The sequence below is a fragment of the Pongo abelii genome, chromosome 18 (genome assembly GCF_028885655.2).
Source record: "Pongo abelii isolate AG06213 chromosome 18, NHGRI_mPonAbe1-v2.0_pri, whole genome shotgun sequence".
Taxonomy (NCBI): Eukaryota; Metazoa; Chordata; class Mammalia; order Primates; family Hominidae; genus Pongo; species Pongo abelii.
Genome location: NC_072003.2, coordinates 37,171,586 through 37,190,847, shown reverse-complemented (window position 1 = coordinate 37,190,847; position 19,262 = coordinate 37,171,586).

Below are 19,262 nucleotides of genomic sequence, written 5' to 3'. Positions count from 1 at the left end.
TCAAATTGCTATAAGTGGTCCAAATATCCACATGGAGATTCTAGAAAAAGTGTGTTTCAAAACTGCTGTAACAAAAGGAATGTTCAACCCTGAGAGTTGAAGGCACACATCACAAAGTGGTTTCTGAGAATGCTTCTTTCTAGGTTTTATGTGAAGACATTTCGTTTTCCACAGCAGGCCTCAGAGCTCTCCAAATGTCCAATTGCAGATTATACAAAAAGAGTGTTTCGTGGCTGCTGTAACCAAAGGAATGTTCCGCTATGTGAATTGAATGCAAACAACACAGAGTCGTTGCTGAGAACGCTTCTTCCTAGGTTATATGTGAAGATGTTACCTTTTCGACCACAGGCCTCATAGCTTTCCGAATGACCACTTGCATCTACTGCAAAAGGAGTGTTTCCAAACTAATCCAGTAAAAGACAGTTAAACTCTGTGAGTTGAATGCACACATCGCAGATAAGTTTGTGAGAAAGCTTTTCTCTAGTTTTTGGGAGAAGTTGTCCCGTTTCCAATGAATTCCTATAAACGGTCCAAGTTGCCACTTGCAGTTTCTACAAAAAGAGTGTTTCACAACTTCTCAGTCAAAAGGAATGTTCAACTCTGAGGGTGACTGCATGCACCACGAGGAAGTTTCAGAAAATGCATCTGTCTAGTTTTTTAGTGAAGATATTTCCTTTCCACCACAGGCCTAAAAGCGCTCCAAATGTCCACTTGCAGATTCTAGAAAAAGAGTGTTTCAAAACTGCCTTATCAAAAGAAAGGTTCAGCTCTGTGAGCTGAATGCTCACGTCACAGAAGCATTTGTGAGAATGCTTCTGTCTAGTTTTTGTGTGAGGCTGTCCCGTTTCCAACGAATTCCTATAAGCGGTCCAAATATCCACTTGCAGATTCTATGAAAAGAGTGTTTCAAAACTTCTCTGTCAAAAGGAATGTTCAACTCTGTGAGCTGAATGCACACACCACAAAGAAGTTTCAGAGAATGCTTCTGTCTACTTGTTATGTGAAGATATTTCCTTTGCACCACAGGCCTCAAAGCGCTCCAAATGTCCACTTGCAGATTCTAGAAAATCAGTGTTTCAAAACTGCTCTAGCAAAAGAAGAGCTCAGCTCTTTGAGTTGAACGCACCCGTAACACAGAAGTTTGTGAAAATGCTTCTGACTAGTTTTTGTGTGAGGGTGTCCCGTTTCCAATGAATTCCTCTAAGCGGTCCAAATATCCACTTGCAGATTCTACAAAAAAGAGTGTTTCAAAACGGCTACATGCAAACGAAGGTTCAACTCTGTGAGTTGAATGCACAGATCACACAAAAGTTTGTCAGAGTGCTTGTCTATTGTTTGTGTGAAGGTGTCCGGTTTCCAACGAATTCCTATAAGCCTTCCAAATTTCCACTTGCAGATTCTACAAAACAAGTGTTTCAAAACTTCTCTGTCAAAAGGAATGTTCAACTCTGTGAATTTAATGCACGCACCACAAAGAAGTTTCAGAGAATGCTTCTGTCTAGTTTTTATGTGAAGATATTTCTTTTCCACCACAGGCCTCAAGGCACGCCAAATGTCCACTTGCAGATTCTAGAAAAAGAGTGTTGCAAAACTGCTCTATCCAAAGAAAGGTTCAACTCTGTGAGCTGAATGCTCACATCACAGAGAAGTTTCTGAGAATGCTTCTGTCTAGTTTTTGGGTGAGGGTGTCCCGTTTCCAATGCATTCCTATGACAGGTCCAAATATCCACTTGCAGATACTAGTAAAAGAGTGTTTCAAAACTGCTACATTGAAAAAAAGGTTAAACTCTGTGAGTTGAATGCACATATCCCACAGAAGTCTGTCAGAATGCTTCTGTCTTGTTTTTGTGTGAAGATGTCCCGTTTCCAACGAATTACTGTAAGCGGTCCAAATTTCCACGAGCACATTCTACAAAACAAGTGTTTCGAAACTTCTCTGTCAAAAGGAATGCTCAAATCTGTGAATTTAATGCACGCACGAGAAAGAAGTTTCAGAGAATGCTTCTGCCTAGTTTTTATGTGAAGATATTTCCTTTCCACCACAGGCCTCAAGGCGCTCCAACTGTCCACTCGCAGATTGTAGAAAAGGAGTGTTTCAAAACTGCACCATCAAAGGAAAGGTTGAGCTCTGTGAGCTGCATGCTCACATCACACAGAAGTTTGTGAGAATGCTTCTGTCTAGATTTTCTGCGACGGTGTCCCGTTTCCAACGAATTCCAAGAAGCGGTCCGAATATCCACTTGCAGATGCCATAAAAAGAGTCTTTCAAAACTTCCCTGTCAAAAGGAATGTTCAAATCTGTGAGGTGAATGCACACACCACAAAGAGGTTTCAGAGAATGCTTCTGTCTACTTGTTATGTGAAGATATTTCCTTTCGAAAACAGGCCTCCAATCGCTCCAAATGTCCACTTGCATGTTCTAGAAAAAGGTGGTTTCAAAACTGCTCTACCAAAAGTAAGGTTCACATCTGTGAGTTGAGATCACACATCAGAAAGGAGTTTGTGGGAATGCTTCTGTCTCCTTTGTGTATGAGGATGTCTCGTTTCCATCAAATTGCTATAAGTGGTCCAAATATCCACATGGAGATTCTAGAAAAAGTGTGTTTCAAAACTGCTGTAACAAAAGGAATGTTCAACCCTGAGAGTTGAAGGCACACATCACAAAGTGGTTTCTGAGAATGCTTCTTTCTAGGTTTTATGTGAAGACATTTCGTTTTCCACAGCAGGCCTCAGAGCTCTCCAAATGTCCAATTGCAGATTATACAAAAAGAGTGTTTCGTGGCTGCTGTAACCAAAGGAATGTTCCGCTATGTGAATTGAATGCAAACAACACAGAGTCGTTGCTGAGAACGCTTCTTCCTAGGTTATATGTGAAGATGTTACCTTTTCGACCACAGGCCTCATAGCTTTCCGAATGACCACTTGCATCTACTGCAAAAGGAGTGTTTCCAAACTAATCCAGTAAAAGACAGTTAAACTCTCTGAGTTGAATGCACACATCGCAGATAAGTTTGTGAGAAAGCTTTTCTCTAGTTTTTGTGAGAAGTTGTCCCGTTTCCTATGAATTCCTATAAACGGTCCAAGTTGCCACTTGCAGTTTCTACAAAAAGAGTGTTTCACAACTTCTCAGTCAAAAGGAATGTTCAACTCTGAGGGTGACTGCATGCACCACGAGGAAGTTTCAGAAAATGCATCTGTCTAGTTTTTTAGTGAAGATATTTCCTTTCCACCACAGGCCTAAAAGCGCTCCAAATGTCCACTTGCAGATTCTAGAAAAAGAGTGTTTCAAAACTGCCTTATCAAAAGAAAGGTTCAGCTCTGTGAGCTGAATGCTCACGTCACAGAAGCATTTGTGAGAATGCTTCTGTCTAGTTTTTGTGTGAGGCTGTCCCGTTTCCAACGAATTCCTATAAGCGGTCCAAATATCCACTTGCAGATTCTATGAAAAGAGTGTTTCAAAACTTCTCTGTCAAAAGGAATGTTCAACTCTGTGAGCTGAATGCACACACCACAAAGAAGTTTCAGAGAATGCTTCTGTCTACTTGTTATGTGAAGATATTTCCTTTGCACCACAGGCCTCAAAGCGCTCCAAATGTCCACTTGCAGATTCTAGAAAATCAGTGTTTCAAAACTGCTCTAGCAAAAGAAGAGCTCAGCTCTTTGAGTTGAACGCACCCGTAACACAGAAGTTTGTGAAAATGCTTCTGACTAGTTTTTGTGTGAGGGTGTCCCGTTTCCAATGAATTCCTCTAAGCGGTCCAAATATCCACTTGCAGATTCTACAAAAAAGAGTGTTTCAAAACGGCTACATGCAAACGAAGGTTCAACTCTGTGAGTTGAATGCACAGATCACACAAAAGTTTGTCAGAGTGCTTGTCTATTGTTTGTGTGAAGGTGTCCGGTTTCCAACGAATTCCTATAAGCCTTCCAAATTTCCACTTGCAGATTCTACAAAACAAGTGTTTCAAAACTTCTCTGTCAAAAGGAATGTTCAACTCTGTGAATTTAATGCACGCACCACAAAGAAGTTTCAGAGAATGCTTCTGTCTAGTTTTTATGTGAAGATATTTCTTTTCCACCACAGGCCTCAAGGCACGCCAAATGTCCACTTGCAGATTCTAGAAAAAGAGTGTTGCAAAACTGCTCTATCCAAAGAAAGGTTCAACTCTGTGAGCTGAATGCTCACATCACAGAGAAGTTTCTGAGAATGCTTCTGTCTAGTTTTTGGGTGAGGGTGTCCCGTTTCCAATGCATTCCTATGACAGGTCCAAATATCCACTTGCAGATACTAGTAAAAGAGTGTTTCAAAACTGCTACATTGAAAAAAAGGTTAAACTCTGTGAGTTGAATGCACATATCCCACAGAAGTCTGTCAGAATGCTTCTGTCTTGTTTTTGTGTGAAGATGTCCCGTTTCCAACGAATTACTGTAAGCGGTCCAAATTTCCACGAGCACATTCTACAAAACAAGTGTTTCGAAACTTCTCTGTCAAAAGGAATGCTCAAATCTGTGAATTTAATGCACGCACGAGAAAGAAGTTTCAGAGAATGCTTCTGCCTAGTTTTTATGTGAAGATATTTCCTTTCCACCACAGGCCTCAAGGCCCTCCAAATGTCCACTCGCAGATTGTTGAAAAGGAGTGTTTCAAAACTGCACCATCAAAGGAAAGGTTGAGCTCTGTGAGCTGCATGCTCACATCACACAGAAGTTTGTGAGAATGCTTCTGTCTAGATTTTCTGCGACGGTGTCCCGTTTCCAACGAATTCCAAGAAGCGGTCCGAATATCCACTTGCAGATGCCATAAAAAGAGTCTTTCAAAACTTCCCTGTCAAAAGGAATGTTCAAATCTGTGAGGTGAATGCACACACCACAAAGGGGTTTCAGAGAATGCTTCTGTCTACTTGTTATGTGAAGATATTTCCTTTCGAAAACAGGCCTCCAATCGCTCCAAATGTCCACTTGCATGTTCTAGAAAAAGGTGGTTTCAAAACTGCTCTACCAAAAGTAAGGTTCACATCTGTGAGTTGAGATCACACATCAGAAAGGAGTTTGTGGGAATGCTTCTGTCTCCTTTGTGTATGAGGATGTCTCGTTTCCATCAAATTGCTATAAGTGGTCCAAATATCCACATGGAGATTCTAGAAAAAGTGTGTTTCAAAACTGCTGTAACAAAAGGAATGTTCAACCCTGAGAGTTGAAGGCACACATCACAAAGTGGTTTCTGAGAATGCTTCTTTCTAGGTTTTATGTGAAGACATTTCGTTTTCCACAGCAGGCCTCAGAGCTCTCCAAATGTCCAATTGCAGATTATACAAAAAGAGTGTTTCGTGGCTGCTGTAACCAAAGGAATGTTCCGCTATGTGAATTGAATGCAAACAACACAGAGTCGTTGCTGAGAACGCTTCTTCCTAGGTTATATGTGAAGATGTTACCTTTTCGACCACAGGCCTCATAGCTTTCCGAATGACCACTTGCATCTACTGCAAAAGGAGTGTTTCCAAACTAATCCAGTAAAAGACAGTTAAACTCTCTGAGTTGAATGCACACATCGCAGATAAGTTTGTGAGAAAGCTTTTCTCTAGTTTTTGTGAGAAGTTGTCCCGTTTCCAATGAATTCCTATAAACGGTCCAAGTTGCCACTTGCAGTTTCTACAAAAAGAGTGTTTCACAACTTCTCAGTCAAAAGGAATGTTCAACTCTGAGGGTGACTGCATGCACCACGAGGAAGTTTCAGAAAATGCATCTGTCTAGTTTTTTAGTGAAGATATTTCCTTTCCACCACAGGCCTAAAAGCGCTCCAAATGTCCACTTGCAGATTCTAGAAAAAGAGTGTTTCAAAACTGCCTTATCAAAAGAAAGGTTCAGCTCTGTGAGCTGAATGCTCACGTCACAGAAGCATTTGTGAGAATGCTTCTGTCTAGTTTTTGTGTGAGGCTGTCCCGTTTCCAACGAATTCCTATAAGCGGTCCAAATATCCACTTGCAGATTCTATGAAAAGAGTGTTTCAAAACTTCTCTGTCAAAAGGAATGTTCAACTCTGTGAGCTGAATGCACACACCACAAAGAAGTTTCAGAGAATGCTTCTGTCTACTTGTTATGTGAAGATATTTCCTTTGCACCACAGGCCTCAAAGCGCTCCAAATGTCCACTTGCAGATTCTAGAAAATCAGTGTTTCAAAACTGCTCTAGCAAAAGAAGAGCTCAGCTCTTTGAGTTGAATGCACCCGTAACAGAGAAGTTTGTGAAAATGCTTCTGACTAGTTTTTGTGTGAGGGTGTCCCGTTTCCAATGAATTCCTCTAAGCGGTCCAAATATCCACTTGCAGATTCTACAAAAAAGAGTGTTTCAAAACGGCTACATGCAAACGAAGGTTCAACTCTGTGAGTTGAATGCACAGATCACACAAAAGTTTGTCAGAGTGCTTGTCTATTGTTTGTGTGAAGGTGTCCGGTTTCCAACGAATTCCTATAAGCCTTCCAAATTTCCACTTGCAGATTCTACAAAACAAGTGTTTCAAAACTTCTCTGTCAAAAGGAATGTTCAACTCTGTGAATTTAATGCACGCACCACAAAGAAGTTTCAGAGAATGCTTCTGTCTAGTTTTTATGTGAAGATATTTCTTTTCCACCACAGGCCTCAAGGCACGCCAAATGTCCACTTGCAGATTCTAGAAAAAGAGTGTTGCAAAACTGCTCTATCCAAAGAAAGGTTCAACTCTGTGAGCTGAATGCTCACATCACAGAGAAGTTTCTGAGAATGCTTCTGTCTAGTTTTTGGGTGAGGGTGTCCCGTTTCCAATGCATTCCTATGACAGGTCCAAATATCCACTTGCAGATACTAGTAAAAGAGTGTTTCAAAACTGCTACATTGAAAAAAAGGTTAAACTCTGTGAGTTGAATGCACATATCCCACAGAAGTCTGTCAGAATGCTTCTGTCTTGTTTTTGTGTGAAGATGTCCCGCTTCCAACGAATTACTGTAAGCGGTCCAAATTTCCACGAGCACATTCTACAAAACAAGTGTTTCGAAACTTCTCTGTCAAAAGGAATGCTCAAATCTGTGAATTTAATGCACGCACGAGAAAGAAGTTTCAGAGAATGCTTCTGCCTAGTTTTTATGTGAAGATATTTCCTTTCCACCACAGGCCTCAAGGCCCTCCAAATGTCCACTCGCAGATTGTTGAAAAGGAGTGTTTCAAAACTGCACCATCAAAGGAAATGTTGAGCTCTGTGAGCTGCATGCTCACATCACACAGAAGTTTGTGAGAATGCTTCTGTCTAGATTTTCTGCGACGGTGTCCCGTTTCCAACGAATTCCAAGAAGCGGTCCGAATATCCACTTGCAGATGCCATAAAAAGAGTCTTTCAAAACTTCCCTGTCAAAAGGAATGTTCAAATCTGTGAGGTGAATGCACACACCACAAAGGGGTTTCAGAGAATGCTTCTGTCTACTTGTTATGTGAAGATATTTCCTTTCGAAAACAGGCCTCCAATCGCTCCAAATGTCCACTTGCATGTTCTAGAAAAAGGTGGTTTCAAAACTGCTCTACCAAAAGTAAGGTTCACATCTGTGAGTTGAGATCACACATCAGAAAGGAGTTTGTGGGAATGCTTCTGTCTCCTTTGTGTATGAGGATGTCTCGTTTCCATCAAATTGCTATAAGTGGTCCAAATATCCACATGGAGATTCTAGAAAAAGTGTGTTTCAAAACTGCTGTAACAAAAGGAATGTTCAACCCTGAGAGTTGAAGGCACACATCACAAAGTGGTTTCTGAGAATGCTTCTTTCTAGGTTTTATGTGAAGACATTTCGTTTTCCACAGCAGGCCTCAGAGCTCTCCAAATGTCCAATTGCAGATTATACAAAAAGAGTGTTTCGTGGCTGCTGTAACCAAAGGAATGTTCCGCTATGTGAATTGAATGCAAACAACACAGAGTCGTTGCTGAGAACGCTTCTTCCTAGGTTATATGTGAAGATGTTACCTTTTCGACCACAGGCCTCATAGCTTTCCGAATGACCACTTGCATCTACTGCAAAAGGAGTGTTTCCAAACTAATCCAGTAAAAGACAGTTAAACTCTCTGAGTTGAATGCACACATCGCAGATAAGTTTGTGAGAAAGCTTTTCTCTAGTTTTTGTGAGAAGTTGTCCCGTTTCCAATGAATTCCTATAAACGGTCCAAGTTGCCACTTGCAGTTTCTACAAAAAGAGTGTTTCACAACTTCTCAGTCAAAAGGAATGTTCAACTCTGAGGGTGACTGCATGCACCACGAGGAAGTTTCAGAAAATGCATCTGTCTAGTTTTTTAGTGAAGATATTTCCTTTCCACCACAGGCCTAAAAGCGCTCCAAATGTCCACTTGCAGATTCTAGAAAAAGAGTGTTTCAAAACTGCCTTATCAAAAGAAAGGTTCAGCTCTGTGAGCTGAATGCTCACGTCACAGAAGCATTTGTGAGAATGCTTCTGTCTAGTTTTTGTGTGAGGCTGTCCCGTTTCCAACGAATTCCTATAAGCGGTCCAAATATCCACTTGCAGATTCTATGAAAAGAGTGTTTCAAAACTTCTCTGTCAAAAGGAATGTTCAACTCTGTGAGCTGAATGCACACACCACAAAGAAGTTTCAGAGAATGCTTCTGTCTACTTGTTATGTGAAGATATTTCCTTTGCACCACAGGCCTCAAAGCGCTCCAAATGTCCACTTGCAGATTCTAGAAAATCAGTGTTTCAAAACTGCTCTAGCAAAAGAAGAGCTCAGCTCTTTGAGTTGAATGCACCCGTAACAGAGAAGTTTGTGAAAATGCTTCTGACTAGTTTTTGTGTGAGGGTGTCCCGTTTCCAATGAATTCCTCTAAGCGGTCCAAATATCCACTTGCAGATTCTACAAAAAAGAGTGTTTCAAAACGGCTACATGCAAACGAAGGTTCAACTCTGTGAGTTGAATGCACAGATCACACAAAAGTTTGTCAGAGTGCTTGTCTATTGTTTGTGTGAAGGTGTCCGGTTTCCAACGAATTCCTATAAGCCTTCCAAATTTCCACTTGCAGATTCTACAAAACAAGTGTTTCAAAACTTCTCTGTCAAAAGGAATGTTCAACTCTGTGAATTTAATGCACGCACCACAAAGAAGTTTCAGAGAATGCTTCTGTCTAGTTTTTATGTGAAGATATTTCTTTTCCACCACAGGCCTCAAGGCACGCCAAATGTCCACTTGCAGATTCTAGAAAAAGAGTGTTGCAAAACTGCTCTATCCAAAGAAAGGTTCAACTCTGTGAGCTGAATGCTCACATCACAGAGAAGTTTCTGAGAATGCTTCTGTCTAGTTTTTGGGTGAGGGTGTCCCGTTTCCAATGCATTCCTATGACAGGTCCAAATATCCACTTGCAGATACTAGTAAAAGAGTGTTTCAAAACTGCTACATTGAAAAAAAGGTTAAACTCTGTGAGTTGAATGCACATATCCCACAGAAGTCTGTCAGAATGCTTCTGTCTTGTTTTTGTGTGAAGATGTCCCGTTTCCAACGAATTACTGTAAGCGGTCCAAATTTCCACGAGCACATTCTACAAAACAAGTGTTTCGAAACTTCTCTGTCAAAAGGAATGCTCAAATCTGTGAATTTAATGCACGCACGAGAAAGAAGTTTCAGAGAATGCTTCTGCCTAGTTTTTATGTGAAGATATTTCCTTTCCACCACAGGCCTCAAGGCGCTCCAACTGTCCACTCGCAGATTGTAGAAAAGGAGTGTTTCAAAACTGCACCATCAAAGGAAAGGTTGAGCTCTGTGAGCTGCATGCTCACATCACACAGAAGTTTGTGAGAATGCTTCTGTCTAGATTTTCTGCGACGGTGTCCCGTTTCCAACGAATTCCAAGAAGCGGTCCGAATATCCGCTTGCAGATGCCATAAAAAGAGTCTTTCAAAACTTCCCTGTCAAAAGGAATGTTCAAATCTGTGAGGTGAATGCACACACCACAAAGGGGTTTCAGAGAATGCTTCTGTCTACTTGTTATGTGAAGATATTTCCTTTCGAAAACAGGCCTCCAATCGCTCCAAATGTCCACTTGCATGTTCTAGAAAAAGGTGGTTTCAAAACTGCTCTACCAAAAGTAAGGTTCACATCTGTGAGTTGAGATCACACATCAGAAAGGAGTTTGTGGGAATGCTTCTGTCTCCTTTGTGTATGAGGATGTCTCGTTTCCATCAAATTGCTATAAGTGGTCCAAATATCCACATGGAGATTCTAGAAAAAGTGTGTTTCAAAACTGCTGTAACAAAAGGAATGTTCAACCCTGAGAGTTGAAGGCACACATCACAAAGTGGTTTCTGAGAATGCTTCTTTCTAGGTTTTATGTGAAGACATTTCGTTTTCCACAGCAGGCCTCAGAGCTCTCCAAATGTCCAATTGCAGATTATACAAAAAGAGTGTTTCGTGGCTGCTGTAACCAAAGGAATGTTCCGCTATGTGAATTGAATGCAAACAACACAGAGTCGTTGCTGAGAACGCTTCTTCCTAGGTTATATGTGAAGATGTTACCTTTTCGACCACAGGCCTCATAGCTTTCCGAATGACCACTTGCATCTACTGCAAAAGGAGTGTTTCCAAACTAATCCAGTAAAAGACAGTTAAACTCTCTGAGTTGAATGCACACATCGCAGATAAGTTTGTGAGAAAGCTTTTCTCTAGTTTTTGTGAGAAGTTGTCCCGTTTCCAATGAATTCCTATAAACGGTCCAAGTTGCCACTTGCAGTTTCTACAAAAAGAGTGTTTCACAACTTCTCAGTCAAAAGGAATGTTCAACTCTGAGGGTGACTGCATGCACCACGAGGAAGTTTCAGAAAATGCATCTGTCTAGTTTTTTAGTGAAGATATTTCCTTTCCACCACAGGCCTAAAAGCGCTCCAAATGTCCACTTGCAGATTCTAGAAAAAGAGTGTTTCAAAACTGCCTTATCAAAAGAAAGGTTCAGCTCTGTGAGCTGAATGCTCACGTCACAGAAGCATTTGTGAGAATGCTTCTGTCTAGTTTTTGTGTGAGGCTGTCCCGTTTCCAACGAATTCCTATAAGCGGTCCAAATATCCACTTGCAGATTCTATGAAAAGAGTGTTTCAAAACTTCTCTGTCAAAAGGAATGTTCAACTCTGTGAGCTGAATGCACACACCACAAAGAAGTTTCAGAGAATGCTTCTGTCTACTTGTTATGTGAAGATATTTCCTTTGCACCACAGGCCTCAAAGCGCTCCAAATGTCCACTTGCAGATTCTAGAAAATCAGTGTTTCAAAACTGCTCTAGCAAAAGAAGAGCTCAGCTCTTTGAGTTGAATGCACCCGTAACAGAGAAGTTTGTGAAAATGCTTCTGACTAGTTTTTGTGTGAGGGTGTCCCGTTTCCAATGAATTCCTCTAAGCGGTCCAAATATCCACTTGCAGATTCTACAAAAAAGAGTGTTTCAAAACGGCTACATGCAAACGAAGGTTCAACTCTGTGAGTTGAATGCACAGATCACACAAAAGTTTGTCAGAGTGCTTGTCTATTGTTTGTGTGAAGGTGTCCGGTTTCCAACGAATTCCTATAAGCCTTCCAAATTTCCACTTGCAGATTCTACAAAACAAGTGTTTCAAAACTTCTCTGTCAAAAGGAATGTTCAACTCTGTGAATTTAATGCACGCACCACAAAGAAGTTTCAGAGAATGCTTCTGTCTAGTTTTTATGTGAAGATATTTCTTTTCCACCACAGGCCTCAAGGCACGCCAAATGTCCACTTGCAGATTCTAGAAAAAGAGTGTTGCAAAACTGCTCTATCCAAAGAAAGGTTCAACTCTGTGAGCTGAATGCTCACATCACAGAGAAGTTTCTGAGAATGCTTCTGTCTAGTTTTTGGGTGAGGGTGTCCCGTTTCCAATGCATTCCTATGACAGGTCCAAATATCCACTTGCAGATACTAGTAAAAGAGTGTTTCAAAACTGCTCCATTGAAAAAAAGGTTAAACTCTGTGAGTTGAATGCACATATCCCACAGAAGTCTGTCAGAATGCTTCTGTCTTGTTTTTGTGTGAAGATGTCCCGTTTCCAACGAATTACTGTAAGTGGTCCAAATTTCCACGAGCACATTCCACAAAACAAGTGTTTCGAAACTTCTCTGTCAAAAGGAATGCTCAAATCTGTGAATTTAATGCACGCACGAGAAAGAAGTTTCAGAGAATGCTTCTGCCTAGTTTTTATGTGAAGATATTTCCTTTCCACCACAGGCCTCAAGGCCCTCCAAATGTCCACTCGCAGATTGTTGAAAAGGAGTGTTTCAAAACTGCACCATCAAAGGAAAGGTTGAGCTCTGTGAGCTGCATGCTCACATCACACAGAAGTTTGTGAGAATGCTTCTGTCTAGATTTTCTGCGACGGTGTCCCGTTTCCAACGAATTCCAAGAAGCGGTCCGAATATCCGCTTGCAGATGCCATAAAAAGAGTCTTTCAAAACTTCCCTGTCAAAAGGAATGTTCAAATCTGTGAGGTGAATGCACACACCACAAAGGGGTTTCAGAGAATGCTTCTGTCTACTTGTTATGTGAAGATATTTCCTTTCGAAAACAGGCCTCCAATCGCTCCAAATGTCCACTTGCATGTTCTAGAAAAAGGTGGTTTCAAAACTGCTCTACCAAAAGTAAGGTTCACATCTGTGAGTTGAGATCACACATCAGAAAGGAGTTTGTGGGAATGCTTCTGTCTCCTTTGTGTATGAGGATGTCTCGTTTCCATCAAATTGCTATAAGTGGTCCAAATATCCACATGGAGATTCTAGAAAAAGTGTGTTTCAAAACTGCTGTAACAAAAGGAATGTTCAACCCTGAGAGTTGAAGGCACACATCACAAAGTGGTTTCTGAGAATGCTTCTTTCTAGGTTTTATGTGAAGACATTTCGTTTTCCACAGCAGGCCTCAGAGCTCTCCAAATGTCCAATTGCAGATTATACAAAAAGAGTGTTTCGTGGCTGCTGTAACCAAAGGAATGTTCCGCTATGTGAATTGAATGCAAACAACACAGAGTCGTTGCTGAGAACGCTTCTTCCTAGGTTATATGTGAAGATGTTACCTTTTCGACCACAGGCCTCATAGCTTTCCGAATGACCACTTGCATCTACTGCAAAAGGAGTGTTTCCAAACTAATCCAGTAAAAGACAGTTAAACTCTGTGAGTTGAATGCACACATCGCAGATAAGTTTGTGAGAAAGCTTTTCTCTAGTTTTTGTGAGAAGTTGTCCCGTTTCCAATGAATTCCTATAAACGGTCCAAGTTGCCACTTGCAGTTTCTACAAAAAGAGTGTTTCACAACTTCTCAGTCAAAAGGAATGTTCAACTCTGAGGGTGACTGCATGCACCACGAGGAAGTTTCAGAAAATGCATCTGTCTAGTTTTTTAGTGAAGATATTTCCTTTCCACCACAGGCCTAAAAGCGCTCCAAATGTCCACTTGCAGATTCTAGAAAAAGAGTGTTTCAAAACTGCCTTATCAAAAGAAAGGTTCAGCTCTGTGAGCTGAATGCTCACGTCACAGAAGCATTTGTGAGAATGCTTCTGTCTAGTTTTTGTGTGAGGCTGTCCCGTTTCCAACGAATTCCTATAAGCGGTCCAAATATCCACTTGCAGATTCTATGAAAAGAGTGTTTCAAAACTTCTCTGTCAAAAGGAATGTTCAACTCTGTGAGCTGAATGCACACACCACAAAGAAGTTTCAGAGAATGCTTCTGTCTACTTGTTATGTGAAGATATTTCCTTTGCACCACAGGCCTCAAAGCGCTCCAAATGTCCACTTGCAGATTCTAGAAAATCAGTGTTTCAAAACTGCTCTAGCAAAAGAAGAGCTCAGCTCTTTGAGTTGAATGCACCCGTAACACAGAAGTTTGTGAAAATGCTTCTGACTAGTTTTTGTGTGAGGGTGTCCCGTTTCCAATGAATTCCTCTAAGCGGTCCAAATATCCACTTGCAGATTCTACAAAAAAGAGTGTTTCAAAACGGCTACATGCAAACGAAGGTTCAACTCTGTGAGTTGAATGCACAGATCACACAAAAGTTTGTCAGAGTGCTTGTCTATTGTTTGTGTGAAGGTGTCCGGTTTCCAACGAATTCCTATAAGCCTTCCAAATTTCCACTTGCAGATTCTACAAAACAAGTGTTTCAAAACTTCTCTGTCAAAAGGAATGTTCAACTCTGTGAATTTAATGCACGCACCACAAAGAAGTTTCAGAGAATGCTTCTGTCTAGTTTTTATGTGAAGATATTTCTTTTCCACCACAGGCCTCAAGGCACGCCAAATGTCCACTTGCAGATTCTAGAAAAAGAGTGTTGCAAAACTGCTCTATCCAAAGAAAGGTTCAACTCTGTGAGCTGAATGCTCACATCACAGAGAAGTTTCTGAGAATGCTTCTGTCTAGTTTTTGGGTGAGGGTGTCCCGTTTCCAATGCATTCCTATGACAGGTCCAAATATCCACTTGCAGATACTAGTAAAAGAGTGTTTCAAAACTGCTCCATTGAAAAAAAGGTTAAACTCTGTGAGTTGAATGCACATATCCCACAGAAGTCTGTCAGAATGCTTCTGTCTTGTTTTTGTGTGAAGATGTCCCGTTTCCAACGAATTACTGTAAGCGGTCCAAATTTCCACGAGCACATTCTACAAAACAAGTGTTTCGAAACTTCTCTGTCAAAAGGAATGCTCAAATCTGTGAATTTAATGCACGCACGAGAAAGAAGTTTCAGAGAATGCTTCTGCCTAGTTTTTATGTGAAGATATTTCCTTTCCACCACAGGCCTCAAGGCGCTCCAAATGTCCACTCGCAGATTGTAGAAAAGGAGTGTTTCAAAACTGCACCATCAAAGGAAAGGTTGAGCTCTGTGAGCTGCATGCTCACATCACACAGAAGTTTGTGAGAATGCTTCTGTCTAGATTTTCTGCGACGGTGTCCCGTTTCCAACGAATTCCAAGAAGCGGTCCGAATATCCACTTGCAGATGCCATAAAAAGAGTCTTTCAAAACTTCCCTGTCAAAAGGAATGTTCAAATCTGTGAGGTGAATGCACACACCACAAAGAGGTTTCAGAGCATGCTTCTGTCTACTTGTTATGTGAAGATATTTCCTTTCGAAAACAGGCCTCCAATCGCTCCAAATGTCCACTTGCATGTTCTAGAAAAAGGTGGTTTCAAAACTGCTCTACCAAAAGTAAGGTTCACATCTGTGAGTTGAGATCACACATCAGAAAGGAGTTTGTGGGAATGCTTCTGTCTCCTTTGTGTATGAGGATGTCTCGTTTCCATCAAATTGCTATAAGTGGTCCAAATATCCACATGGAGATTCTAGAAAAAGTGTGTTTCAAAACTGCTGTAACAAAAGGAATGTTCAACCCTGAGAGTTGAAGGCACACATCACAAAGTGGTTTCTGAGAATGCTTCTTTCTAGGTTTTATGTGAAGACATTTCGTTTTCCACAGCAGGCCTCAGAGCTCTCCAAATGTCCAATTGCAGATTATACAAAAAGAGTGTTTCATGGCTGCTGTAACCAAAGGAATGTTCCGCTATGTGAATTGAATGCAAACAACACAGAGTCGTTGCTGAGAACGCTTCTTTCTAGGTTATATGTGAAGATGTTACCTTTTCGACCACAGGCCTCATAGCTTTCCGAATGACCACTTGCATCTACTGCAAAAGGAGTGTTTCCAAACTAATCCAGTAAAAGACAGTTAAACTCTCTGAGTTGAATGCACACATCGCAGATAAGTTTGTGAGAAAGCTTTTCTCTAGTTTTTGTGAGAAGTTGTCCCGTTTCCAATGAATTCCTATAAACGGTCCAAGTTGCCACTTGCAGTTTCTACAAAAAGAGTGTTTCACAACTTCTCAGTCAAAAGGAATGTTCAACTCTGAGGGTGACTGCATGCACCACGAGGAAGTTTCAGAAAATGCATCTGTCTAGTTTTTTAGTGAAGATATTTCCTTTCCACCACAGGCCTAAAAGCGCTCCAAATGTCCACTTGCAGATTCTAGAAAAAGAGTGTTTCAAAACTGCCTTATCAAAAGAAAGGTTCAGCTCTGTGAGCTGAATGCTCACGTCACAGAAGCATTTGTGAGAATGCTTCTGTCTAGTTTTTGTGTGAGGCTGTCCCGTTTCCAACGAATTCCTATAAGCGGTCCAAATATCCACTTGCAGATTCTATGAAAAGAGTGTTTCAAAACTTCTCTGTCAAAAGGAATGTTCAACTCTGTGAGCTGAATGCACACACCACAAAGAAGTTTCAGAGAATGCTTCTGTCTGCTTGTTATGTGAAGATATTTCCTTTGCACCACAGGCCTCAAAGCGCTCCAAATGTCCACTTGCAGATTCTAGAAAATCAGTGTTTCAAAACTGCTCTAGCAAAAGAAGAGCTCAGCTCTTTGAGTTGAATGCACCCGTAACACAGAAGTTTGTGAAAATGCTTCTGACTAGTTTTTGTGTGAGGGTGTCCCGTTTCCAATGAATTCCTCTAAGCGGTCCAAATATCCACTTGCAGATTCTACAAAAAAGAGTGTTTCAAAACGGCTACATGCAAACGAAGGTTCAACTCTGTGAGTTGAATGCACAGATCACACAAAAGTTTGTCAGAGTGCTTGTCTATTGTTTGTGTGAAGGTGTCCGGTTTCCAACGAATTCCTATAAGCCTTCCAAATTTCCACTTGCAGATTCTACAAAACAAGTGTTTCAAAACTTCTCTGTCAAAAGGAATGTTCAACTCTGTGAATTTAATGCACGCACCACAAAGAAGTTTCAGAGAATGCTTCTGTCTAGTTTTTATGTGAAGATATTTCTTTTCCACCACAGGCCTCAAGGCACGCCAAATGTCCACTTGCAGATTCTAGAAAAAGAGTGTTGCAAAACTGCTCTATCCAAAGAAAGGTTCAACTCTGTGAGCTGAATGCTCACATCACAGAGAAGTTTCTGAGAATGCTTCTGTCTAGTTTTTGGGTGAGGGTGTCCCGTTTCCAATGCATTCCTATGACAGGTCCAAATATCCACTTGCAGATACTAGTAAAAGAGTGTTTCAAAACTGCTCCATTGAAAAAAAGGTTAAACTCTGTGAGTTGAATGCACATATCCCACAGAAGTCTGTCAGAATGCTTCTGTCTTGTTTTTGTGTGAAGATGTCCCGTTTCCAACGAATTACTGTAAGCGGTCCAAATTTCCACGAGCACATTCTACAAAACAAGTGTTTCGAAACTTCTCTGTCAAAAGGAATGCTCAAATCTGTGAATTTAATGCACGCACGAGAAAGAAGTTTCAGAGAATGCTTCTGCCTAGTTTTTATGTGAAGATATTTCCTTTCCACCACAGGCCTCAAGGCGCTCCAAATGTCCACTCGCAGATTGTAGAAAAGGAGTGTTTCAAAACTGCACCATCAAAGGAAAGGTTGAGCTCTGTGAGCTGCATGCTCACATCACACAGAAGTTTGTGAGAATGCTTCTGTCTAGATTTTCTGCGACGGTGTCCCGTTTCCAACGAATTCCAAGAAGCGGTCCGAATATCCACTTGCAGATGCCATAAAAAGAGTCTTTCAAAACTTCCCTGTCAAAAGGAATGTTCAAATCTGTGAGGTGAATGCACACACCACAAAGAGGTTTCAGAGCATGCTTCTGTCTACTTGTTATGTGAAGATATTTCCTTTCGAAAACAGGCCTCCAATCGCTCCAAATGTCCACTTGCATGTTCTAGAAAAAGGTGGTTTCAAAACTGCTCTACCAAAAGTAAGGTTCACATCTGTGAGTTGAGATCACACATCAGAAAGGAGTTTGTGGGAATGCTTCTGTCTCCTTTGTGTATGAGGATGTCTCGTTTCCATCAAATTGCTATAAGTGGTCCAAATATCCACATGGAGATTCTAGAAAAAGTGTGTTTCAAAACTGCTGTAACAAAAGGAATGTTCAACCCTGAGAGTTGAAGGCACACATCACAAAGTGGTTTCTGAGAATGCTTCTTTCTAGGTTTTATGTGAAGACATTTCGTTTTCCACAGCAGGCCTCAGAGCTCTCCAAATGTCCAATTGCAGATTATACAAAAAGAGTGTTTCGTGGCTGCTGTAACCAAAGGAATGTTCCGCTATGTGAATTGAATGCAAACAACACAGAGTCGTTGCTGAGAACGCGTCTTTCTAGGTTATATGTGAAGATGTTACCTTTTCGACCACAGGCCTCATAGCTTTCCGAATGACCACTTGCATCTACTGCAAAAGGAGTGTTTCCAAACTAATCCAGTAAAAGACAGTTAAACTCTCTGAGTTGAATGCACACATCGCAGATAAGTTTGTGAGAAAGCTTTTCTCTAGTTTTTGTGAGAAGTTGTCCCGTTTCCAATGAATTCCTATAAACGGTCCAAGTTGCCACTTGCAGTTTCTACAAAAAGAGTGTTTCACAACTTCTCAGTCAAAAGGAATGTTCAACTCTGAGGGTGACTGCATGCACCACGAGGAAGTTTCAGAAAATGCATCTGTCTAGTTTTTTAGTGAAGATATTTCCTTTCCACCACAGGCCTAAAAGCGCTCCAAATGTCCACTTGCAGATTCTAGAAAAAGAGTGTTTCAAAACTGCCTTATCAAAAGAAAGGTTCAGCTCTGTGAGCTGAATGCTCACGTCACAGAAGCATTTGTGAGAATGCTTCTGTCTAGTTTTTGTGTGAGGCTGTCCCGTTTCCAACGAATTCCTATAAGCGGTCCAAATATCCACTTGCAGATTCTATGGAAAGAGTGTTTCAAAACTTCTCTGTCAAAAGGAATGTTCAACTCTGTGAGCTGAATGCACACACCACAAAGAAGTTTCAGAGAATGCTTCTGTCTACTTGTTATGTGAAGATATTTCCTTTGCACCACAGGCCTCAAAGCGCTCCAAATGTCCACTTGCAGATTCTAGAAAATCAGTGTTTCAAAACTGCTCTAGCAAAAGAAGAGCTCAGCTCTTTGAGTTGAATGCACCCGTAACACAGAAGTTTGTGAAAATGCTTCTGACTAGTTTTTGTGTGAGGGTGTCCCGTTTCCAATGAATTCCTCTAAGCGGTCCAAATATCCACTTGCAGATTCTACAAAAAAGAGTGTTTCAAAACGGCTACATGCAAACGAAGGTTCAACTCTGTGAGTTGAATGCACAGATCACACAAAAGTTTGTCAGAGTGCTTGTCTATTGTTTGTGTGAAGGTGTCCGGTTTCCAACGAATTCCTATAAGCCTTCCAAATTTCCACTTGCAGATTCTACAAAACAAGTGTTTCAA